This window comes from Symphalangus syndactylus, chromosome 21 (assembly GCF_028878055.3).
Source record: "Symphalangus syndactylus isolate Jambi chromosome 21, NHGRI_mSymSyn1-v2.1_pri, whole genome shotgun sequence".
NCBI classification, from domain to species: Eukaryota; Metazoa; Chordata; class Mammalia; order Primates; family Hylobatidae; genus Symphalangus; species Symphalangus syndactylus.
The window spans coordinates 47655714-47682045 of NC_072443.2; the positions used below are offsets into that span (position 1 = coordinate 47655714).

Here is a 26332-nt window from a genome sequence, read left to right on the forward strand (position 1 = left end):
GTTCTCAAGCTTTATCAGGTTTGTGCCCTCAGCAGAGCAGGAAGAACTAGGGCCTAAGGCTCAGAACTCATAACCTGTCCACACACCCATCACTGTGTATTTACTGAGTGCCCACAATGCCCGCTAGGACTATAAATAAGGTGAGAGGTTCAACTACCTCCTCCCAATACAATGACATAAGCACTGTAGGTGAAACAGACATAGGCCCCAACCCCAGACCTCAGGAGAGAATGGCCGTGTTTTCCGTGGTTCCCATAGTCTCCCTGTGACTTCCGTCTCCTCCCCTGCCCCTGCTTCCCTTCCCAATCAAGGTGGCCACTCTCCGGAACGAAGAGTTCAATCTGCATCCCTCTGTGGGCCATGGGTGAGCAGGGTGGCCCTGGGTCCGGAGCTGGCGTCTGTTGAGCCTGGGCCTTTCTGGGCCTCAATCTCAGGCTTGAGCTGGCCCACTGTGTCAGGGTTCAGCCCTCTCTGCTTCATTTCTGGTGCTCAGTGGAATACAAAATGAGGAAATGTAAGCCAGCTCTAAGCCTGGCCCTGGCTCTGCCAATGCGGATGCCAGTTGTGTCTCTTCTAGATGAACAGTCCCCCCAAACAGGCTCAGGACACTTCTCACCTTCTCTGTCATTGCCTTCAAGTATTCATTGAATATTCGAGCAACTGCTGCTCCAATCTAGATTCTGAGATTCAGCAGGGACCAAGTCCAGCTCCATCCCAGCCAGCTGGGAGGCAGGAATTACAGCAATATAGGGGTAAGAGCAAAGGAGTTAGAGAAGTTAGGGAAGACTGAGACTCAGGGGACAGCCTTGGAAGGGGCACATTCCTCATTATGGCTCTGAGGAGGCCCCTGGACCTCAGGAACCCTCAGCCTATTGGAGAAGAGGCAGACAAGAAGAGAGCAAGGAGCTCGTGGTCACCTGCCCGTTTCCTAGCCACCCAGCCCCTCACTCCCCTGACATTCCCCTGAGCTGGTCTGCAGGTTGCTGGAGTCTCTCCTCTAGCCACAGCTCTTTAAAGCTGAGCTGACCAAAGTCCAAGCAGCCTTGACCTGATGCTCTAAGCCTGGCCCTGGCTCTGCCAATGGGGATGCCAGTTGTGCCTCTTCTAGATGAACAATCCCCCCAACAGGCTCAGGACAGTTCTCACCTTCCCTGTCGTGCTCCTCAGATAGGCAGGTGAGCCCACTCAAGCACCAGCTGCGTGCAATACCTGTGGCAGGACTGGCTGGGAGTCCAGTCAGACCCTTGGCTGTCCTCATGTGACTCATACAGGCCCTTCCACACCATGCCCTACCTGTCTCCCAAAGGACACCCTCCAGTTCCAGGGTCTTTGCACGGCACTCAGTGATGTTGCTGAGAACAACTGACTTTTGCCATCTGCAATGATGGGTGATAACAGAGATCAACATACTTTTCTCCCTTAACAGTCTCATTTTTCTAGCAATCATGGCTACCTTTTTCTCCTCACACTTCACCAAAGATACTAATGAGGCTAACACATATTTCTCCTCTTCTCCCAGCCCTAAATCTCTTCTAGAGTGGGGCTAACTAGAATGAAAATGGTGACCTCTGGGAACCTGGAGAAGGCATGGAGAAAACCAATGACCAACTGAGAGCACAGCCCATCAGCAGGAACACAAAGAGGAACTTCTTCTCGGAGGTGTCAGCTCAGCTGGTTCCCAGTGGAGAGGAGAAAGTGCGTGTCCCCTCTCAACCCTCTCTGAAACAGGGAGCCATTTGCACTTGGGGAGAGGGAGCCCTTCCACACAGGATCCTCCATCAGCTGCAAGGGGGAAGTACAGGCAGATGCAGGGCCAACAGGGAGATCAATGGACCACCATCAGCTATTAGCTGCACTCATACCTGGCTCAGGGAGCACGGGCCTTACGGATATGAGGCTCAACTTCCAATAGGGAATTTGGAATCCTATTGGAGAAAACAGATTATCAAAGAGAAAATAGAGCCCCAGGAGCCAGGAAAGTGGGATGGAAAATTAAAAAGCTAATGTGGCATTGGCCTGTTCAAAGGCCCTAAAACCCTTCATGCTTGTCTACTCCTGAACTTGAAATTCCACACCCTACTGGGGACACTGTGCTAAACAAAGGCAGCAGTTCATTTTTTTTTAGCATGCAGCCTGGAGTGCCTAGCACTTATTGAGTGTTAGATGCTCTCTCTCGCCAACAATAACAAGATTGGTATAGTGCTCTGAAGAGCAGTATGTTGTTTACCATCCCTGTAAAGCTTTGAAATGGCAATTCTAGTGCCAGAACATTTTCTTTCAAGCAATTTAGGTAAGCTTCTACCTGGTGGACACAGCAGCCAGCCAGGTAGGCCCCTCCAGGTGTGATTGATTAGGCCAGAAAGCAGTACTTCACATACTTATTTATATCATTTTTCTATAAAAACATGTCTATTAAATTAACAATTCACTTCTAATTACTAACCCCCATTTCTAACAGTTATAGAACATTGAACAGAATGCTATCACCTGGAGCTTTTATCATTAACGCTCAATATAAAGAATCCATTTTTAATCTCACTCTGGTTTTTTGTCATTACCCAATATGGAACTGTTCTTAGAGAAAGCAGACTCCTGGGACTTCTCAGAGTCAGCGATAGAGATTCAGGACGCCCACACTGAAGAACTCTTGCCCCCCAGTTCTGTTCCCCCTCATACCTGTTAGTCAGGGCTGAGTTCTATCACCTAATGGCTTCATCCCTCTCTGCTTCTGGGCTCAAGAGAAAAACTGAATTCATTATTGACAGCACCTGTTCCTTGTGATGCACGCTTAAACCAAATGAGGGGAGGTCAGAACCAACTTGCTTACACCTGTTTCAGTTTAAGACTTTGCAGTGGTACTTCCTCCCCCATTGAAAGTCAGGTTTCCCCACCCAACCTCTCTAGGAAGCTATGGTTTGACATTAGCCCATGCTTGCTTAGGTGTCCTCTCCACAGATCCTGGCAGATTCCGGCCAATTCCATATCTAGTCTGGCCTCTAAAGCAGAGCGTTCTCTCTTGAGTGAGATGGTGATTTCCCCTTATCTCTTAACTAGAGACTTAAAACAGTGTCCAGGTGCCAAAAAGGTAATTTCTTGCTTAAGTCCAGGAAAAGCCAGAGTATGCCCCAACACTTGTCACCTGTGCCCCTCAACCAACCAACCGAACAAAACGTCTATGAAAGATCTAGATGTCTCTTTACTTTGGCAATCCCTGAGCTGTTAATCTGTTTGTTCACACATCCAGTCAGCTGTGCCTGTCACGGCTTCTCCGTTGACTGAGGGCTCCACTGAGCTGAGGCTGTCTGTGAGGAGATACTGTGTGAAGGTCTTTACCTCCTGTTTCCCAGTGCTCCCAAGATGTCCAGCCAGGCATATTGGGGCACTCAAGGTCACACCAGTCCTCCTGTGGGCACAGGGGAGGGGGCCTTCTCCACAATCCCACCCCACTTTTCTTGCAAGATGAACCTAGGCTTGGCTCCCAGGCTAGATCACTGATGGTCAACTTGGCAGTATGCTCAGTAATGGGGTTCCCAAAAAGTGTGCCTTGACAGAGCCGATAGAAGAAAGGGCAGACAGCAGGAAATAAACAGAGCCCACTCAGGCCAAGTCCCTATCTGCTTAAAGTTATCATCCTCTACCATTTGAACTGATTTTTGCACTAGCCATACCAGGGCTTTTTCATGAAAAGTCAAGAACTTGCTAATGCTAAAAGGTTGCAAATAGGGGAAGGTTCAGCTGGCAAATTACCCTTACTTAAGCTTCTGCTTATTGAGATTTTAATGGTCATGTACCAGGTTTGTGGGATGGGGGAGCAAGACTGCAAGGGGAAAAGGAGCTCCTGGGTCAAAGTTAAATATGAATTCTAGCCACATGCTGGGGCAGCTTGGGAATAATTACCTTGGTTATCTTAATCAGGATAGATAGCAGAACTGTATTCATCTACAACACCTGGGCCACTTCTCCATCAGGCTGGGCCCACCTCTGCATCAGGGAATCTTAATTCACTGTCTCTCTCTCTCCTCTTTTTTTTTTTTGAGATGGAATCTCGCTCTGTTGCCCAGGCTGGAATGCAGTGACATGATCTTGGCTCACTGCAACCTCCGCCTCCCGGGTTCAAGCAATTCTCCTGCCTCAGCCTCCCGAGTTGCTGGGATTACAGACGTGTGCCACCACACCTGGCTAATTTTTGTATTTTTAGTAGAGATGGGGTTTCACCATGTTGGCCAGGCTGGTCTCAAACTCCCAACCTCAAGCAATCTGCCTGCCTCAGCCTCCCAAAATGCTGGGATTACAGGCATGAGCCACCACACCCGGACAATTCACGGCCTCTTAAGCACTAGAGGCAACCAGCAGAGCAATTGTCATCAACCCAGAATGTCCTCCAACCTCCTTTTCAATAATTAGGGTGACCACATAACATATTATCCAAATGAGGACTCTTGAGAATGGAAAGGGCTTTTTGAATACTCATGCTGGGACTATTCAGGGGAGCCGGGGTATACATATGGCCACCTCTACCCTAATCACTCCCATGTCTCCCTAAGTCTAGACACAAGACATGACTTCAAAGATATCTTCCCCATGCAACTCTGTCAAATTTGGTGCCTGCCCTGCCTGTGTAGGCACTGACCCAGAAGGCTGCCACAGAAACACTGACTCATGGACCCTGTTCCTGTGTCTCAGGCTCAGGGATAAATTTGGTTACAGACACCAAGCCTCTAGAAAAACAAAAGACAAAGGTGTCTTCCCCGGCCACATTCACCCTATTCCGGCCAAGCTCAGGCTTCATGTGCCCTCTGTCCAGGAACCTGTTATTTCACACTCCGGGTTATTTTGGACATGTTCTCATAGCTGTCCTTACTCCTTTGCTAGACAGACAGTGTCTTGGTTTCTGACTCTTTACAGGAATGTTGAACTCACTCGAGTTCCCTTGTCTCATCATCTTTTGTCATTAATAAACAAATAAACAATATTGGCTAAAAGTTTGGTTGTGAGTAGGATTACAAATGACTTTTCCCCCAATAAAAATACTATAATTTTCTGTAATATTTTTCCAATCTTTTTCTATGTATGTACTTTTAAAAATAAAATTATATATACAAATTATCATTGCCTTTATTTTTCATGCTTTTCCTCAGATATGGAACACTCTTCATAAATCTTATTTTCAGTGACTGTATCATATTCTAGCAAGTAGACAAGCCAAAACTTAATGATGCCCCTGTTATTTATTATTTAGGTTGCTTCCAATTTCATTAAAACAAACAGTTTCATGGACATAAACTGATCCTTTCTTTCTTTTTTTTTTTTTTTGAGATGGAGTCTCATTCTGTTACCCAGGCTGGAGTACAGTGGCGCAATCTCGGCTCACTGCAACCTCCACCTCCCAGGTTCAAGCAAGTCTCCTGTCTCAGCCTTCCGAGTAGTTAGGACTACAGGCACCTGACACCATGCCTGGCTAATTTTTGTATTTTTAGTAGAGACAGGGTTTCACCTTGTTGGTCAGGCTGGTCTTGAACTCCTGACCTCAGGTGATCCACCCACCTTGGCCTCCCAAAGTGCTGGGATTACAGGCGTGAGCCACCACACCTGGCCCCTTTATTTCCATAATAATCCTTTAGATTATTTCCCCAAGATACGTTTCAAGAACTTCAATTACTGAGTCAGAGTGCATGGGATTTTATGGCTCTTGCATCCAGGTCCTCTTGATTCCTGTCAACTTGCCTGGTGCTGACTTGTGGCTCCCCGGTATTTTACTCTCCTGCCTCGGCCTCCGTTTAAGCTTGTTCTTCTTGATCTGGTGCCAGAATTCAGGCAAGTATTAGGTCCAGGGATTCCTACATGGTTTGAAGGGATATACAGTTAGATACCCAACCAAGTTAGGCAAGTCTTGGGAAGTGAGGCAAGTATTGAGTAAGACAGAAAAGGATCCAAGCTTCGAGAAGTAGTGAAGTTCAAAACAATTGCTATCAAGCAAAACATGAGGCTTCTGCCCTCTCTAGTATAATCCTGCCAGTGGGGGCAGCTCTGAAATGCCTCCCACGGTCTTTTCCACCCAGCTGAGTCCTACTCCAACCTCAAGGTCCATCTCTTCTCTAAGCCCTCCCCACCCAGCAAGGATCTAAGAGCCTCTAAAGCCCTATCTATGACATGGGTCCACAAGCACCCCATCCATCACATTGTGCCCACCAACCTATGAAAAGTAAGAAAAATGAGGACAACATGGGGAGCTTTTTATACAGTTTAATGTACATAATTTAAAAGCTGCCCTCTAATCTCAGTTTATGTCCTTCAAACTTTTTAGAAATTCATGTGTTCTTTCATTTATTTGTAAAAATGTAAATGGCTTTGTTTAATTAGAAGTTTGTTCATTCATCACGTTTTTGAGAGCTTACTACCTGCCAGGTGCTATAATAGTCCCTGGAGACATAGCAGTGAACAAAACAGACAAAGCTTCCCCTGCTCAGCCCAGCTCAGATTCTGCAGATCAAGGCCTTGTCTCCCCAGCTGCAATGCCTATGAGCAGGGCCTGGGTTTGTACATCTTTGAATCTACACACAGTAAGTTCTTAATACACACTTGCTGAGGACAGAGTTTTATAATGATACCAACACTTCCTGGGAGGATGGTGGGAGCACTGGTGTGCACAGCAGTATGCATTGATGGCATACATCCTATGGGTCTCCCACATGTATGTATGGCATATGTATGCATGCATGGAAGCATGAAGTAGGCGCTGAAGTCAGCCAGCTCTGGCACCACACTGCCTGGCTTTCAGCAAGTTCTTGGACCTCTTTTAGCTCATGTCCTCCCTATAATGGGGAGAAGATGGTAACAGCACTTGTCTCAGAGGTCATGAGGATTAAAGTCCTCAACACGGTGCCGGTTCCCTGGAAGCCCTCCTTAAATGTGGCCTGTTGCAGCTATAACCACAGCACCAATCAGGTGCTAAATGAACCAGCTATTAGGCAACAGAGTCAACATTAAACCAGGAGAAAACTTTCACACTCCAGGGAACCAATCTGAAATTGAAGATGTATTTGACTGGTTGGCCAGAAAAGTTACTAACATAAGAAATTTTCATTTGTACATAAAAGAGAGGGAAAAAAACTAGACAGACTTTCTCCTCCTTCTCCAAAGATGCCAATAATAGAAATATGGCACAATGCCCCTGCCAAATCCAGGTTTCTATAATGATGGGCACATGCCAGAACTCAACCACAAACAGCCAGGCTGAGTTGGGGGGAGCAGAATTTGGGAATAAACACACACAGATCAGGGACTTTCCTGAAGTATGGACATTCCACAGACAGATCATTTCCGGTGCCACAGAGAGCTTCGGAATTTAAGAAGTCTGAGGGAGGTTGCAGTAGGGTGGGAAACAGAGCATGGGCCACAGCAAACAGAAGGACAAAGGCCCAAGTTTGTAGAGGCTGCTGTTAGCACTGAGATTTAAGTGGAATGCTGTGCAGATTTAATATCAGTGGCGCAGATAAAATAATGTCAGCAGATTGGGTAATTAAAGCTACTTGGCTCACTTCCTCACTCTCACTTTCTGGAAGGATGCTCAAAGGGAAAAGAGATGGGTGCAATAAACCAAGAATTCCTCAGGATTATGAGGATATTTTTAGTTTCTCCTGACATCTAGGATAGCAGAGACATTATTTCAGGATCAGATCTTGACTATGCCCTTTACACTGGGCTAAGCATCACTCTTTAAAACCCTTTGATGAAAATGAGATTCTTTTAAAGATGTCCACAGACTAATTAAGACTACTTCTGGGGAGTCTTTAGCCCCCAGCAGAGGCCTTTTCTAACAGAGGGGAGCATATACTGTGAAGCCAGCTGCCACCACTCCTGTTTCTTACCATCTCCCCAAATTCCTTTCCCTACGTGCCCAGGGTTCCCCTCTGGGGCTGCATCTGGATCAGATCTGCTCAGCCCAGGCCTACAGCTACACCAGGGGAGTTGTCAGGGGGCCATAGCCAGGTCATCACAGAGCAGCACTGGCCCAACCACCTGTTCCCACTTGCTTTTTAAAGCTTGGGCTACTTGACAAGGAAAGAGTGAATTACAGAACCACAGAATCTTATTCTGTCCCAAACTGGGCAACAGTGGGCCTGATGTGTGCAAGGAGATTTGCCAGGGTATAGCTAAGCCATAAGGCTGGTGATTACAGGCTGATAGCAGGAAAGGAACCAAAAATAGAGCAGGCCTGAGAGTGCGAGGAGCTACAGCACTAACTCCTCCAGATCCTTAGGGTGGTCCTGGATTCTCAAGAGGTAAGGCACCCTCCTCACACATGCAGAGACCATCTCTGTGCATGTCCAACAGACCAGAGGCCTGAGGCTCTAAGAAGGGACAGGGAGCATGGCAGGGGAAGGAGTTCAGGTCACTGTTAGCAGGGTCAGCTCTCTTAGGAAGGGTCTAGAGAACCTCATTAGGGCCATCCTCTTCCATTGCCCAGCTCCTATAGCAGAGGGGCTTATTGTGGGGACCTTGACAGAGCCCAGACAGCACATTTCTGAAAGGTAACCCCTGAGTTACCACCCTCACAGGTAGTCCATTCCCATATGACGTCAGGGGGCACTGTATTATTCAAGAAATGATTTTTGCTGAGCCATGATATGCCTCTCCCTAAATGGACCCAATTCTGCCTCCTGCAGTCACACAGAGTGAACTCTCCTCTTCTATAAGACATGCCTACAAATGTTTGAAAACAGGCATCACTTATCCTTTATCGTTCTGCAGATTAAACACACTCAGTCCCACTTCAACTATTTCTACTTGGCAGTTTTCAAATACATCCACTTCCTCTGGGCACACATTAGTTTGACTATGACCCTCTTGCTATGACTCTGAGGAATGAAGAAAGAACACAACCACAGGGCGCCTGTAATCCCAGCACTTTGGGAGGCCAAGGCAAGTCGACCACTTGAGCCCAGGAGGTCGAGACAAGCCTGGGCAACACGGCAAACCCCAACTCTACAAAAAAACACAAAAATTAACTGGGTATGGTGGTGCATGCCTGTGGTCCCAGCCACTCAGGGGGCTGAGGAAGGAGGATTACTTGAGTCCAGAAGGCAGAGGTTGTAGTGAGCAGAGATGGCACCTCTGCACTCCAGCCTGAGCGACAGAGCCAGACCCTCTCTCAAAAACAAAAACAAAAACCCACAACTCGCAACCACACAGTGGTTAAATGTGCAGATTTGAATCTCAGTTCTGTCACCCACTGTGCCTCAGTTTCCTCAGCAGCACCTGATAATCTTAGTTGTGGTGAATTTAATCAATCAATCATGGAGAGCTCTTAGAACTGTGCTTGGCGCCTGATAAGCATCTAATTAAGTTTTAGCTACTTCTTAGCACAATGCTTAGCATATAAGAAGTACATAATACATACACAAATCCTCCACCTAGATATTCCAGTTCCCTGACTCACCAGCTTGCTTACTGATAAAACAACAACAGTACCACCGCTGGGCAAGCCTGCTTTGGAACTTTGATGAGGCAAGAAATGAGAAGTCTCCTGGTCGGTGCTTGGTGCATAACAAGGATATAATAAACATTAGCTTCCTCTCCCTTTTTATTGATGCAACAGTTGGGAGACCATTCTTCATGTCTCTCACGGTTTTGCACATCTTGCAAGCAGAGGCACTGACTGCCTTTGTTCCCAACTATCTTTTCAAGAAGATTTGCATAGCAAACAGCCTTCAAAGACAGAGTTTCCCTCAGGATGGAGCAAAGTGCAGGCACACTTACTGTTCATTACAGAACTCTCAAGTTCCCTAGGCTCAGGACTTCTCTCCACTGTGTGTGCAGGTATCACCTGGCCCTCTTGGTGTCAACCTGTGGGGGTTGGAGCTCAAAGAACCAGTACAGGAAAATGATGATGTTCTGATTACTGTTACTGTTGTGAATCATAAAGTCCCTTATCTCTACCCCATGAGTCTCATCTTCTGCCAGCATGTATGTGTGGCAGGTTAACTCCTTAACTTGAAAGTATATGAAATCTAAGACCCTTCACAGCTATTAGCAAAAGACTGTAAGAAAGATAGTGGCAAAATAAACTCCTTTCCCATAGTCTTTATCTTAAAATGTCATCTACCACTTCACATCCTATCAACATTTAGCTGACTTTTTAAAATTTTTAAGTAAAGAATGTTTCCTTATTTATTTTCTTATTATTCCTGTTGACTTTCATCTTCTGGATTCTAATTCAAATTTCTGTTCATTTGAGATATTTCTAAGGCTCTTTTTTTTTGCAGGGGGCATTCTTTTGAATTTGAAGACTCCTCTTTTTAAGTTCCTTTGTCTGAGATGCACAGACCATCATCTCTCCTTACATCCCATTCATTCCTCCCACCAAAACAGGTGCACCACCCTCCTTCTAAATCTAGTCTCTTAACTGTAGCATCAGACACCAGGTCTGTACTGAATAAAACTTGTGGAGAGCTTATAACTTCATTCAATTTGTTGGCAAGAGAACTGAAAGTTCTACCATCATCCTAGGGTGCTCTTCTCCTCTCCCTTCATCCTTCACTGAGAGCACAGAGCAGCGCTCTCATGCTAACAACTCTGCCTGTAAAAGGTGGGGATGCATGACCTGAGGGTGTGACTCAGGCAAAGGCCAGCAGGACACCAGCTGTTGTAGTTGTGCAGAACAGGTGAGAACAGAAATCTGAGAAATCTGGCCTAGAACAGCTAATTAACCCACATCAAGCCAGGATCTGAGAACATGGTTGTATGAATGGGAGCAGGGAAGTACGGATACTGCCAGACTCACCTCAGGCACTAAGAAAAGGAGGGAACACAGTTAAGGATAAGGTTATGGAAATGCCTAATACAATTTCTACTCACCTCAGGCAGCTAAGTGGAAAGCTGGTAGATACAGAAGTGGTCAGTGGCTCCATGTCTTTTTCAGATACCCTAAATTAATGCGACATGATCTTCACTCCTGCCTCCTACCACTACTTCCACTGCCACTCATTTTTAGATCGAGGATTTGTGTGCATGATAAAGTCTAGCTTGCAGATACCCACTGACTATTCAGCTAAGCTACCAGTGATTTCCTTCCTCCCTCCCTTCCTTCCTTCCTTCCTTCCTTCCTTCCTTCCTTCCTTCCTTCCTCCCTCCCTCCCTTCCTTCTTTCCTTCTTTCCTCTCTCTCTCTCTCTCTCTTTTGTTCTTTTCTTTCTGATGAAGTCTCACTCTGTTGCCCAGGCTGGAGTGCAGTAGTGCGATCTTGGCTCACTGCAACCTCCGCCTCTTGGGTTCAGGCGATTCTCCTGTCTTAGTTCTCCAAGTAGCTGGGATTACAAGTGTGCACCACCACACCTGGCTATTCTTTTTTTTGTATTTTTAGTAGGGACAGGCTTTCACCATGTTAACCAGGCTGGTCTCAAACTCCCGACCTCAAGTGATCCACCCACCTCGGCCTCCCAAAGTGCTGGGATTATAGGCGTGAGCCACCATGCCCGGCTGAGCTACCAGTGATTTTCAAAGTTTTCTCTCTTGCTTTCTATAATTACCCTCCCTCCCCACTACAAAATTGGTATATCTAAGTCTCAGCAACCAGTATGAAATTATAACTTATGATTCTTTTAAAAATAAATAAAAAATTAAAAAGCCAACAAAACTCTTGAACTATCATGCTTTGCTATTATTCATCTTTTTTACATTTTGGGTTTTATTTTTAGATTTTACTGTCTAAAGATCTCTTACAATATTTTTTAAGCAGGGCAGGGTATCCCAAGACCTCAACATCTGGTCATAAGTTACTTGCAGAACTGTAGCACAGTTTTCTTTCTTTTGAAAAATAATTAGTCTGTGGTGGCTTTAATGGATAGCAAATGAATAAAAACAACTTTTATCTTAACATAGTTTTAGCAGTAAGAATGAATTTTATCAGGCCCCATGATCAGGGATTATCTGGAAACATGTAGTAATAAGTTCCAAGAAAAACTCCAGGGGATGAACCCTTGGTCTGCAGGCCTCCTACCAGCTTAAACTCTACAGGGCTAGGGGTCCACCTTCATCCCACACCCAGGGTCTCCTTTGTGTTGTAGGGGCTCGACTGCTGGTCCTGCCTCCCCCAAGATGGCTTTCCATTTTGTCAAAGTGTTCACAAGTGCCCCAATCAGAAACTACTCTTATGCTTTCCTATGATACTATGGGTCGTCTGCTTTCACTATGTTTATGTAAGAGACAGGACAAGATCCAAACCTCATCACAATCTCCCAATTGCCAGAAAACCCAACCCTTTACCTACATAGATTAACTTCCAGTTTGTCCAACCCTGTAGGGGGTTGCTGTGGTTTGAATGTGTCCCCCAGAATTCATGTTTTGGAAACTTGACTCCCACTGCAACAGTTTTGAGAGGTGGGACCTTTAAGAGGTGATTAAGTAATGAAGGCTTTGTTCTCATTAATAGATTCATGTTATTTCAGGAATGGGTTCATTATTGTAGGAGTGGGTTTGTTATTTTAAAAAAAGTCCAACCCCCCTCTTGCTCTTTTATTCTCTTTTGTCCTTCTATGTTCCACCATGGGATGACACAGCAAGAAGGCCCTGGCAAGAAGCCAGCCCTTGAACTTGGACTTCCCAGCCTCCAGAACTGTAAGAAATAAGTCTCTATTCTTTATAAATTACCTGGTTTGTGACATTCTTTTATAGCAGCATAAAATAGGCTAAGACCGGGTCTTCAAGCTATTCCACCACAGATATTGCCTCTAGTCAAAAATGGCCAGACCCCACTCCCCATCAATACAGAGAAATGAAACCTGGTCAAGAGAAGAGGCCACTGCTGTCCCAAAGCACAGCTCATAGAATTACTCCCCAGACACAGGTACCATCTGGATTCTCCAGTCTTTGTAAGAACCTGAAATGGTAGTTCTGAGTAAGAAACCTTCAAGGGAAGCCATGAGGGACTCCTCCATCCTTCTTCAGCTGCAGCAGGGGGTCACGTGTACTTTACAAAGTATGGTAAAGAATCCCACTGCTGCATCAATCAGTGGGCAAAGAGCCCATCATGACCCATCAGTGTCCCTGCTTCCTCAGGTTGAAGTCCTGTGACCACGTTTGTGGGGCTGACAGTTTCTGAAGTTAAGAATCTGACACATTTGTGCATCTGTCCTACTCCTCCCATCTATCTTCTCCTCTGCCACCCAACCCTTCTACTCAGAGTTGGGACATCAGTAGCCTTTTCTGCCTAGGAAGGGACTAGTCCTGGACCTTCCTTGTCATCACTGTCCCCACACCCCCCCAATACACAAATCCAAAAGTAGCTCCTCAGGAAACGTCACTTCAGGCCTCAACCTCACACTGCAGAGCTTTTGGAATGAGGCAGTTAAGGCACAGCTTTGAGTGGCTCTGAGTGCAAACAGAAGAAAGAAATCATCCCTGGCTTCAACGAGGTTCCAGTTTAATGGGGGAAGATGAGGTCCACGAGCACATATGAAAGCAGGAAATCACCAAGAGAGCATTATTCCTTGTGTGATAATGGGTTTAAACACCTCGTGGCTGCACTAACACAGTTAATCACCACCCCTGCTTCTTGACAGACTTTCTTCCCTTGGTTTCTGGAATGCCATGCTCTCCTGTTTTTCTTCCTACTTCCTTTTCCTGGTCTCTAAATGACTGGCATGCTCACTCCTGAGGTGATCAAATCCAGTCCTGTGGTTTTATACACCATCTAGAGGCTGGTGATCTCCACACACATTTCTTATCCTACCCTCTCCACTGACCTCCAGAATTTGACACCTCACTGTCTACTCCAGATCTCGACTGGTTTATCTAACAAGACATACAGGACCTCTCCATTTCCTCCAGCCAAATGTGCTCTTCTCACAGCATTTCCCATCCAGGCAAAAGGCTCCACTGTCCACCCAAGTGCTCAGGCCCAGAATTCATCCCTCACTCCTCTCCCTCCACTTCCAATCCATAAGCAGCTCTGACTGGTTCTAACTTTAATCTTTTTTTTTTTTTTTTTTTGAGACAGAGTCTCGCTGTCGCCCAGGCTGGAGTGCAGTGGTGTGATCTCCGCTCACTGCAGGCTCCGCCCCCTGGGGTTCACGCCATTCTCCTGCCTCAGCCTCCCGAGTAGCTGGGACTACAGGTGCCCGCCACCTCGCCTGGCTAATTTTTTGTATTTTTAGTAGAGACCGGGTTTCACTGTGTTAGCCAGGATGGTCTTGATCTCCTGACCTCGTGATCCACCCGCCTCGGCCTCCCAAAGTGCTGGGATTACAGGCGTGAGCCACCGCACCCGGCCTCTAACTTTAATCTTATCACTCCCCTCCACCTCCACTGCCACCAGCCATCCAAGGCACCATCGTCATGCTTTTAGACCACTATAGCAGTCTCCTATCTGCCTCCCTAATTCCACTCTCACTTCCCTAGAGTTAGCTCCCTCACACAGTCAGATTGTGGTGCTCCCCACTCAACACCCTCCAACGGCTGCCCACTACACACAGAATAAAACCCAAACCCCTTACCATGGCCTACACGGCCCTGCATCACCCAGCTCTGGCTCACTGCTCCAAACTCATCTCCTATTAAGCTCTGCCCTCCCACTCTTACACTCACTGGCCTGCTTTGCTGTTCCTCCAACCACACCAAGTTCACTCCTGACTCAGGGCCTTTGCAATGGACAGTTTTCCTACCCTGAATAGTTGTCTTCCTCCAGATCTTCTCAAGACCCCCTCCTTTACTTTATTGTTTTCTGCTTACATATCACCTCCACAGAGGGGCCTTTCTTGACTACTTGACCATCCTATATAAAATACCTCTGTACCCAATCTCTTCATCCCCTTATGCTCCTTATTGTACTTTATTGTTTCTTTTTTTTTTTTTTTTTTTTTTGAGACGGAGTTTCACTCTTGTCCTCCAGGCTGGAGTGCAATGGCGCGATCTCAGCTCGCCGCAACCTCTGCCTCCTGGGTCCAAGTGATTCTCTTGCCTCAGCCTCCTGAGTAGCTGGGATTACAGGCCTACACCACCATGTCCAACTAATTTTTGTATTTTGAGTAGAGACGGGGTTTCACTATGTTGGCCAGGCTGGTCTCGAACTCCTGACCTCAGGTGATCCATCCACCTTGGCCTCCCAAAGTGCTGGGATTACAGGTGTGAGCTGCCACATCTGGCTCTTACTGTACTTTAAAATCACTGCTGGATGTTGCTGTCTTCCTGTTCCACTAGAATGAAAATTACGTGAGAGTAGGGACTTGGCCTCACTCATCATTCAAGGAGCACTTGTTAAATGAATGAAAGTCATGCCTGGTAGAATGTCATGTCATGTTAGCCACATTGATGGGAGTTACATTCTTTTCTGGGGAAGGGGACTGAATTTTTCATAGAAACAATAACGTAAGAGATGGTTACACTATTGATCAAGGTCCTAATGCCCACCTTTTAAAGAAACATGATCAAACCCCATATTTAACTACAACTTATATATCAAGCAATATAGAGCTCTCTAAAATACACTTTCATTAAAAAAAGAAAAATAATAATGAAGCATATGTAAATATAATTTGATGTGATATATATCATAATTCATTGTTCAAAGTTATTATATCAAAAGCAGAATGATCATCTTCATTAAAAACATGGAATTCATAAGGCTGGGTTCGTTGGCTCATGCCTGTTAATCCCAGCACTTTGAGAGGCTGAGGTGGGAGGATTGCTTGAGCCCAGGAGTTTGAGGCCAGCCCTGACAACACAGCAAGACCCCATCTCTACAAAGAATTCAAAAGCTGGATATGGTGGTGTGTGCCTATAGTCCCAGCTACTCAGGAGGCTGAGGCAGGAGGATTGTTTAAGCCTGAGAGGTAGAGGCTGCAGTGAGCTATAATTGTGCCATTGCACTCCAACCTGGGCAACAGAGCAACACCCTGTCTCAAAAAAAAAAAAAAAAAGAAAAAAGAAGTCATAGAATTCAGATAAGAGACTTTCCACTGACATCTCTGAAAATATATATGGAGGAAACTACAGGTTACTTGCCCTTTTGAAACATCTATTGAGAAATGTTGGTAGGGAGAGTGTTAGAAGGTAGCAGGGCATGGAGACACACCTGTGGTGTCCAGGAGGGCAGCATGAAGCCACTCAATCCCTGCAGCTCTATCTCCCCTGCCAAGATGTCTGGAGTCAGGAGTGACTTCTTGTTGCAAGGAAAAGGTAAGCAGAAGATCCCCACCTGTCCCCATTGGCATTGCAAACACCTACATTCCTTACAACAGGAGAATCCCACAATCCTTACAAGTCCTGGGCCCAGTTCGGAGAGCCACTGGAATTCACACAGCCACATTGCCCTGAATTAGGAGCACAAGGTATGCACTTCCCATCTCTCCCATCTTTTGTGAGCCAAGCTGATGCAGCAAGGCACAATCTTGAGACCTCAGCCACCTCTGGATTGCATCCTGCTCTGGGGGCCAGTAACTACTGCACCTCCCAGCACTGGAGCTCCATTTTCCTTACACCAAGCTCACATGGGTGGCTGTATGCCACAACCCCAGTTGCATGGGCCCAAGATCAGCTGTGACTCTGGTCCTGTACAGCAGGGAAACCAACCCCTGCCACTGCACTTCCAGCCAGAGGAAAAATCTGTCAGTTCTGCCTGGGGCAAACCCACCCTTGAGCCAGCCAAATGGTTGCATGCCCTCCTCTAAATAGGAGAGGCCCCTGAGCCTTCAAGCAGTTGATATGCCCCTGCACCAGCAAAGTGGCTATGCACCCACACTCAGGACCTGAGAAACAGCTCCATAATAGTATCCCCCCTTTGCAGGCATGTCCCTGGCCTGCCTAGTGGCCCTGTACAACCCCCACCCCCCAAAAAGGGCCTGAGAAACCCACAGGACATTTCTGGCAGGTATGCCCTTATGCCAGCTAAGCAGCTTTGCACCTGTGTCCCAAACCTAAGAAACAATGCTGTGGACCATCCCCAGCAGATATTCTCCCAGGCTGGCTGAGCAGCTGTCTGTCCATGCCCCAGCCTGAGATATAGCCCTGTGGGCCACCTCTGGCAGGCATGCCACCACACCAGTTGAGCAGCCTTGCGCCTGCATCCTGGACCTAATAAGCAGCTGCATGGGCTGCCCCTGGCAGACACATCACCAGGCTGGCTGAGCAGCTATAAGCCCATGTCCTGAGATGAAGAAAGAGCCCCATGGGCCATCCCCAGTAGACATGCCCCCCAGCCAAGCAGGCAATCATGCAGCTGTGTCACAAGCATGAGAAACAGACCTGTAGGTAGTCCCCAGCAAACACAACCTGAGTCCAGCCAAGTGGACTTCTGTCAGCATCCTGTCCTGAGTCTGAAAAGCAGCCCCACAGACCACTCCTGACAGGCACACTAGGTTGGCCAAACATCTGCATGCTCATGCTCCTGGCCAAAATAATAGCCCTGGGCTCCCAAACTCAGCAAGCTAGACCCAAATTTGGCCAATCCATCATTTACATTTATATCCTCCAACCTTAGAAAAAAGCCCAGCAAGCCCAGCCTGGCAAAGCTGCACCACTGTCACCACAAACTCTTTCAGCCTAGGTCACTCAGAAATCACAAATGCCACTAGTGTGGATTACAGGTGAAGAAACTACACAGAGACTACACTAATGCATCCACCTAGAACCCAGGCAAATGCACCCCACTGAACCGACATCACAAGACACATTCATATAAGTCTTTCTCTACAAAGCCTACTTCATAAAATTGGAAGAGGCAACTTTTCCACCAGATGCATAGAAATCAATGTAGAAACACAACCATGAAAAAATCAGAAAACATGTTACCTCCCAAGAAAAATAATTATCCAGTAACAGACTCCAATCATAAGGAAATATATGAAATGCCAGAAAAACAATTCAAAATAATAATCTTAAGGAAAATCAGTGAGATAATCTGATGAAATCAGGAAAGTAATTCAAGATTTGAATGAGAAATTCAACAAAGAGATGGATATCATTTAAAAAGAACTAAAAGGAAATCAATTAATGCAATAAAAATTAGCAGAAAACTTCCTAAGTCTTAGGGGAGAGATGGACATTCAGGTCTAGAAAGCTCAAAGAACCCCAAATAGATTAAACCCAAACAGCTCCTCACTAAGGCACATTATAATCAAATTGTCAAAAGTCAAAGACAAAGAAAGAATTTTAAAAGCATCAAGAGAAAAGCACCAAGTTACATATAAGGGAATCTCTGTTAGACTAAGAGGAGATTTCTCAAAAGGAATCTTACAGGCCAGGAAAGAATAGAATTTAAACTACTGAAAGAAAGAAGGGAAAAACTCTGTGAGCCAAGAATATCATACCCAGCGAAGCGAACTTTCAGAAATGAAGAAGAAATAAAATATTTCACAGACAAGCAAAAAGTAAAGGAATTCATCACCACTAAACTGGCCTTACAAGAAATGCTCAAGGGATTCTTACATCTGGAAATGAAAAGATGAAAACCACCATATATATATAAAGACTCTACCAAAAAACTTAGAACTGATAAACAAATTTAGTAAAGTTACAGGACACAAAATTAATATACAAAAATGAGTAGCATTTCTATACACAAGCAACAAACTAGCTGAAAAGAAATCAAGAAAGCAATCCCATTTACAATAGCTACTAAAAAACATAGGAATAAATTTAACCAAGGAGGTGAAAGACCTCTACAAGGAAAACTCCAAAACATTGATGAAAGAGATTGAAAAGGATACAAACAAGTGGAAAGGCATCCTATGCCCATGGATCAGAAGAATTAATATTGTTAAAATGACAATACTACCCAAAGCAATCTATAGATTGGATGCAATTCCTATCAGAATACCAATGAAATTCTTCACAGAAATAGAAAAAAAAATCCTAAACTTTATATGGAACAATGAAAGGCCCTAAATAGCCAAAGCAGTCCTGACCAAAAATGACAAAGCTGGGGGTATCACACTACCAGACTTCAAAATATACTACAAACCTGTAGTAACCCAAACAGCATGGTATTAGCATAAAAACAGACACATAGACCAATGGAACAAATAGAGAACCCAGAAATTAATCCACATAGGTACGGCCAATTGATTTTTGACAAAGGTACTGAGAACATCTTTGGGAAAAGGATACTCTCTTGAATAGATGGTGCTGGGGAAACTGGATATCCAAATGCAGAAGAATAAAATTAGACCCCCCACCGCTCATCCTATACAAAAATCAATTCAAAATGGATCAAATACCTAAATGTAAGACCTGAAATGATAAAATTACTAGAAGAAAACATAAGGAAAATGCCTCAGAACATTGGTCTGGGAAAATATTTAATGAATAAGACCTCAAAAGCACAGGGAACAAAAGCAAAAATAAACAAATAGTATTATATCAAATGAAAATGTTTCTGCATAGCAAAGGAAGCAAAGAAAACAAATAGTGAAAAAACCTACAGGATGGGAGAAAATATTTGCAAACTACTCACCTGACAGGGGATTAATATCCAGAATATGCAAGGAACTCAATTCAACAGCAGAAAAACAATCTGATTAGAAAATGGGCAAATGATATGAACAGACATTTCTCAAAAGAAAAAATATAAATTGCCAACAAATATATGGAAAAATGCCCAACATCACTAATCATCAGGGAAATACAAATCAAAACCACAATGAGGTATCATCTTATCCGAGTTAGAATGGCTATTTTCAAAAAGACAAACAACAAATGCTGGCAAGGATGAGGAGAAAAGGAAACTCATATACTCTTGGTGGGAATATAAACTGGTATAGCAACTATGGAAACCAGTATAGAGGTTTTTCCAAAACTAAAAATAAAACAACCATATGATCCAGCAATTCTACTACCGGAAATTTATCCAAAGGAAAAAAGGAAATCATATCAAAGAGACGTCTGTATCCCCATGTCTACTGCAGCACTATTTACAATAGCCAAGATATGGGATCAACATAGGTATCCAACAGAAGATGAATGGATAAATAAAATGTTGTACAGATACACAATGGAATACTATTCAGCCATAAAAAAGAATGAATCTTGCCATTTGCGGCAACATGGATAGAACTGGAGGACATTATATTAAGTGAGATAAGCCAGGAACAGAAAGTTAGACACGGTGTGTTCTCATTCATATGTGAAAGCCAAAAAACGCTGATCTCAAAGAAGTAAAAAAGTAGAACACAGGATACTAGAGACTGGCAAGGGCAGGAAGAAGGGTGGGATAGGGAGATATTTCTAAAGGATACAAAATTACAGCTAGATAAGAAGAATAAGTTCTACTGTTCTATGCCATGGTAGGATGACTATAGTTAACAATAATATATTATATAGTTTCAAATAGGTAGAAGAGGATATTGAATGTTTCAAACATAAAGAAATGATAAATGTTTGCAATGATGGATAGGCTAATTGCCCAGATCTGATCACCATATATTAATTGTATCAAAACATCACTATGTACTCCATGAATATGCACAACTATTATTTGTAAATTTTTAAAAATTAAATTAAATTTAAAAAATGTTTACATCTTGCTAAGGAGTCCTGTATTACCTATGTGTCCCATTGGCTCAGACTTTAAGGGACTCACAGAGAAAGGCATGAGTTCTAGACTGCCTTTGCACTGACCAGATGTGTCTCAAGAGCTTTGCTCACATGGCCCAAATGATGTGAAGAAAGGAATACTGGGTGAGTCCTATTGTGTCATGTGCCCCTAGGCTTTAAAACTGAAGTTTTATCTTGTTTTTATTTACTTCTTTTCCTCATTGCAAATGTCCCTGTCACAGCATAAAGTAGGTGACTAAACAAAGAGGGCTTCTGGCATAGCCCGCTCACCAGTACCAGAGGCACTACTTTCATCCTGACTTTCGGCCAGGCAGATGTGCCTTTAAAATAAAGGGACTTGTATTATTTTGTGCATCCTTTGATCTTCTACCTATGGTGCTTCACAGTGTGAAAAGCCTTAAGGCTTTCCTTTAAAGGACGCCTTGCTTATATGTTCAGTGTTCACTTTGGTCCAGCCTCCCACAAATCCTAAAATAAAGCCCCCATCTGAGCCACATGTGCTGTGTTTTCTTTCAGGCAGTAGTAGGACACTGCTTTTCCCTTTATCAGCCATTTTAGAGTCCAACCTCATAGTCACTTTTTAAAAAATTCCTTTAATGTTATGGGATTTATTTCCTTAACAAAAGAGCAGGCCCTACATACTTCGATATGTCTTTTAAAGTAGTCTAAGAAGCTGTTCCCTCAAGTCAATGATGGGGCCATAGTTCAAAGCAGGTTTAGCACCATGGGGGAAATAATCAGTATTATTTTTTTGAAATCACAGACCACACTTCCTGTTATGAATTCATGCCTCCCCATGTCCACCACCCACCAACCTTCTCACTTTCTTTGTTTCACTGGTTTTGGTTTTGGCCCTGCCAGCCTCCTCTGCACTGAGAGTTAACTGACACCCTCACCCCAGGCTGATGTTAGCTGAGGACCCCTGAAGTACTATAGTAGTTAGACCCTAAGGAGGGCATCAAAGGTAGCAGCGGGAAACCACCTTCCTCACTGCTAAAGCTGCAGAAAGCAATGGAAACACCCTAAGCCCCAAATTACACATATGAAATCCCAAACGATCACCTACATTTTGGAATATTATTTAAAATATTTACTATTGTATAGCTGCCCAAAGAAGGCACTGTCTTTGTTAAACAAGCTCACTCTACACCTATTGTCACACAGGATTTCTCACCAAACAGAGTGCAGGTGACCAGGTTGTGGACAGTGCTCTGGAAGCTGCTCAGTCCCACAGAACTAGCTATGGTTATGGGTCCAGGTAACACAAAGTTCCACCTGTGTTCCATTCCCAACAATGCCTGCTTGCCAAGGAACCATGGAGTCAATGGAGAAATCAAAACCAGAGCTAGTCAGAGCAGCCGCCTGGAGCAGCAGGAGGAGGAAGTTTTCAGCCAGCTTGGAAGGATGGAGTACCACAGCGTGCAGTGTGAACAGTTTCTAGCAGCAGCCAGGGCACCCCGCAGGCCCTTAATCTTGTTTCCTGGCTAGTTCCAATGATGATTCCCACCACCTTCGCCAGTTCAAGAATTCTGACCAGCTAAGCCAAGATCAACAGACAATGCTACAGCATACTGCCTTCACTCCTACCTGCCTGGGCAGCTGGCCAGGTGCCATCTCACCTTGGGGGCAGCAGTCTCTTCTGGGCACCTAGAAAGATACACAGCTCCCATCTCTGCAGCCTCCCCAGGGTGGACTGAGGAGGAATGGTCAACAGCATAATGTAAACTCTGCTCACTCACCACCGTCTTCTCTGTTGTTTGTTGTGGCAACTGGGCCAGTGGGACAGGGAAGGCGGCCTGAAGCTCTCAGCGGGGAAGCTCCTGAAGTTGCTCTGAACTGCAGCAGAGGCAGCCGGGAGCCACCTGGGTGGGTGGGAAGGAGGAAAGGAAAGCCAAATCAGAGACAGACACGCAAAAGGGATGTGGGAGCGGCTGGGAGGAGTACATCACTCTGGGACAGGCTATGTAGAAATAGGGAAGCATCCCAACAGTGACGATGGGTGGCCTTTATTACCTTGTGGGGGGTTATACGTTTAGAGTTCAGGAACAATAGTTACAAGGAGAACCAGAACGAGGTAGTTTCTTCCCCTATAGAGGACAGACGCGGAACCATGAGGGTGGTACTCAGGGTAGGCTGCACGGTCTAGGGGAAGGCCCTGGTAGGGGTGAGGGAGGAAGGCCATGGGAGCTGCCTTCCTGCAGGTGAAAGGCAGTGCAGGTAGGTGGCTGTTGGGGCCTTCTGGAGGGAGCTGGCTCCTGGCTATCAGGGATCTGGCTTTGGTGACATGGCCAGGGGAATAAAGGGCTGACAGGGCAGGAAAAAAAACACCGACACCCTGGGAGAGAACTGTGCTTCTAGAGGAGTGTCTCTCCTACCTTCACTGTCCCAGGGCTGGGCCGATATGCTCTGTTCCCCCAGCACCACACAAGGCAGAACACGGGACCCCCCAACTCAGCCTGGCCCAGGCTCCTGAAGTTCCCCCTTCTCCTCCCTTCAGAAATTTTGTTTTCCTCTGAGGGTAAATCTCACTTCTTAAGACGGAAACAAATACCTACAGTAAGTAGCAATTCCATTTCCTCAGAGGGACAAATAACTTATTTCAGAAACCTCCATAGGCTACCCTTCCAGATGGTGTGTTAATTTGAAAAGGACAGTTTGAAAATCCAAAGGAAATCAAGCCCTCACAATGACATTTGCTGTTTTTGAATGTCTTCTGTTCCCTCCCAAAATTTATGTTGAATCTTAATCCCTGATGCGACAGTATTAAGAGGTAGGACCTTTTGGAGGTGATTAAGTCAGGAGGGCAGAGCCCTCGAGAATAGGATCAGCAACCTTATAAAGGGGCTGGAGTGAACTGCTGAAGCCCTTTTTTGCTCTTCTGCCTTCTGCCACGTGAGGAGGAAGCAACTTGGCACCATCTTGGAAGCAGAAAACAGCCCAAACAAGACACCAAATCTGCTGGTGTCTTGATCTTGGACTTCCATTTTCCAGAACTGTGAGGAAAAAATTTCTACTATTTGTAAATCACCCAGCCTCAGGTATTTTGTCATAGCAGCACAGATAGACTAAGACAGCATTCAGCAGGAGTTCCAGACTGAAAAAGTCCTTACACAATCCCTTAATAAATCACAAAGGAGACAGAGAGGGTGGAAATCCTGAGTTTAGGGTTGTGGCTTCCCCTGACACTTTGAGGGACACTTTGAAAAGGAAATGGGAGAGACCCGGCTCTCAAAGAAGGGGCAGGATGAGGTGGAATTCCCACCCATTACAGTCCCACAGCCAGATGCTCTTTTCCACCTGGACAGGAAGTGTCAGCAGAAAGTTCATTTCAGGAATGCCAGCCTTGTCTGCACCCAGTTGCTCCCTGTAATCTGTTTGGCCACAGGACCAAATGAGAGCTAAAGCAGAACAGGTGTTTCTATAAGGAATGGTTTCCTCATGTCTCATAAACTAATCCAGGCAATCCCAGCAGGACTTCTCTTGACCTTGAAGAGAAAGGTCAAGCTCAGGACATCTGCTGCCACCCCCCTCAATGTATATCCATCTCTGGTAAGGGTTTAGGGCTACCTATCGCTTCTTAGTTCCTTAACCTCAACCCCATCTCCAGTGAGCACACTTGGCCCTTCATTCTCACCAGCCCCCTTCTACTTTCTACCAGCCAGAGGAGCCTCCAAACCTGCTGCTCTTCCTATCCTCAGTTCACTACCCTGCCCCATGCACATGGGAGGCCCCTGGTGCTCTGTCATTCCCATTCTTTTGCCCAGCTGATTAGGCCACATCTGGCTATTATTTCACAACTCGCCTGCACCACAGACACTTAATACTCTCCTGCTTCTCAAATAATTAGAAGCCACTCACAAGAAAACAAAAAATAAAGCTGTTAATTATTTAAAAATTAAAACTATATAAAAGCTGATAATATAGGCAAAATGATTTTCTAAGCTAATTTTGCAACCCTATCAAGCATTACATCGATCCCTGAGTTCCCTGATGCTCATGGCAAAAAAGGAAACAGGACAGGTCACACAGTTCTACTTGTCAGATGAGGACACGAAGCCACTTCATCAGGTAACAGGGCCCTCCAGTGCTAATCTCCAAAAGGTCTCTCTCCAGAGAGAGAACTGAACAACACAATGGACAATTCTACTAACAGCGTTTTCAAAAGGAAACATTCAGCATTTCATTACTGGTTTTCGTTTGTTTGTTTGTTTGTTGTTTTTTAGAGACAGGGTCTCACTCTGTCGCCCAGGCTCAGGTGTGCAGTGGCACAATCTCAGCTCGCTGCAACCTCTGCCTCCCATGTTCAAGTGATTCTTGTGCCTCAGCCTCCCAAGTAGTTGGGACTACAGGTGCACTCCACCATGTCCTGCTAATTTTTGTATTTTTAGTAGAGATGGGGTTTCACCATATTGGCTAGGCTGGTCTTGAACTCCTGACCTCAAGTGATCCACATGCCTCAGCCTCCCAAAGTGCTGGGATTACAGGCGTGAGCTACTGTGCCCAGCCAGAGTTTGGTAACTTTTTAATATCAACATTTGATAAAAAGGAAAATAATAAAATATGCCTTGGGATTTTTGCAGGGATCTAAAGCAAAGGTCTGGACAGGTAATTTAATAATGGTCTTGGTGGTTCTCAGTGGAAAGTTGAGTTGTCCTCATAACCCATCCTGGAGGTGGGAATGCAGGTGGGTAAAGGTGGTACAGGCAGGTTGCACGGGGGTTAAGGGTTAGGGGGATTGAGGGAGCATTGGGATGTGCAGTGGGATTATTGACTATCATAACGACTTGAGAACAAGGGAAAGGAGCTGAATGTCCTACATTAAATAGAATGCTCATTATAAAGAGCATTATAAAGCATTTTGTCTTGCCTAAAAATGCTAATAGCACCCCTGGAGAGAAACACTGGAAGGGAAATCAGTAATTAGCATGACTCTTTTAGTGCCTCCTCTAAAATACCAATTAAGTCTTTACAGGGAGTTGACGGCAGTGACCAGAAGAATGTCTGCTCTAGGAAGTAGAGATGAAGGAGGATGCCAGGTTTCTAATGTGTCAGCTCTGCTGGTGGTAAAGTGCATATTGTCTTATGAGGCATAACGAGCCTGAAGGGCATTGTTGGCTGCACAGAGAGCTGGGCAATGGTGCGCTATAAGCACGCCCATGGAAAGGAACATAGCTCTCCTTTTCTTTATATGTCTAAATGAAGACACAACTGGAACACAAAAACTACACATCAATCCATCATAGGAGAAACTATTTTAGAATAGAGCAGTGTTTCTCAAAGTGTGGTCCCTAATTAGCATCACCTGGGAACTTGTTAGAAATGCAGATTATTGGGTCCTACCCCAGACCTGCTGAATCAGAAACTCTGGGTGTGGGGCTGATTGCATATTGACAAGTCCTCCAGGTGACTCTGATGCAGGCTCAAGGTTGAGAACCACTGGTCTAGAAAGCCTGAGGTTCAATATGGCAATCAGTCACAAGAGAGATTTTAGAAATCCTGCTTCATCCCTGTGTAGAGTTTCTATTAGGCTCAGAGATGGAGGGGAATATTTCAATATGTCTGTGGCAGGCAACTGATCAGGGGTGGAAGACCTGAAGACAGAAGACCCCAGGGATGAGAAATAAGGACAAAGAATAAATTATCAAGGGCCAATCTGAGCTTCAAGTTTGATTAACCATCCTAGGAAGATTTTGTTTTAATTTAACTTGTATTCCTGTTTAAATGGCAAATACAGTTATATGGTTTGAAATTGTTTTGGGGCTCAGAAAACAATACCCCAAAATGAA

At 45.1% G+C, this 26332-nt stretch overlaps 1 protein-coding gene and 1 non-coding gene across 2 annotated transcripts in view; one reads left to right on the top strand and one right to left on the bottom strand.

Annotated features, from left to right (window-relative positions):
• MYLK (myosin light chain kinase) overlaps positions 1-26332 on the bottom strand; it is a 279682-nt gene that overhangs the window by 205581 nt on the left and 47769 nt on the right. The window contains exon 2 of the mRNA XM_055258971.2: positions 22286-22408. The gene's annotated coding sequence lies outside the window, so the exon portion shown is untranslated. The remainder of the gene's footprint in view (positions 1-22285; positions 22409-26332) is intronic.
• Positions 4583-4713, top strand: LOC129471752 (small nucleolar RNA SNORA5). The gene has a single exon (XR_008653713.2). It is a non-coding gene; the product is annotated as a small nucleolar RNA SNORA5 (small nucleolar RNA).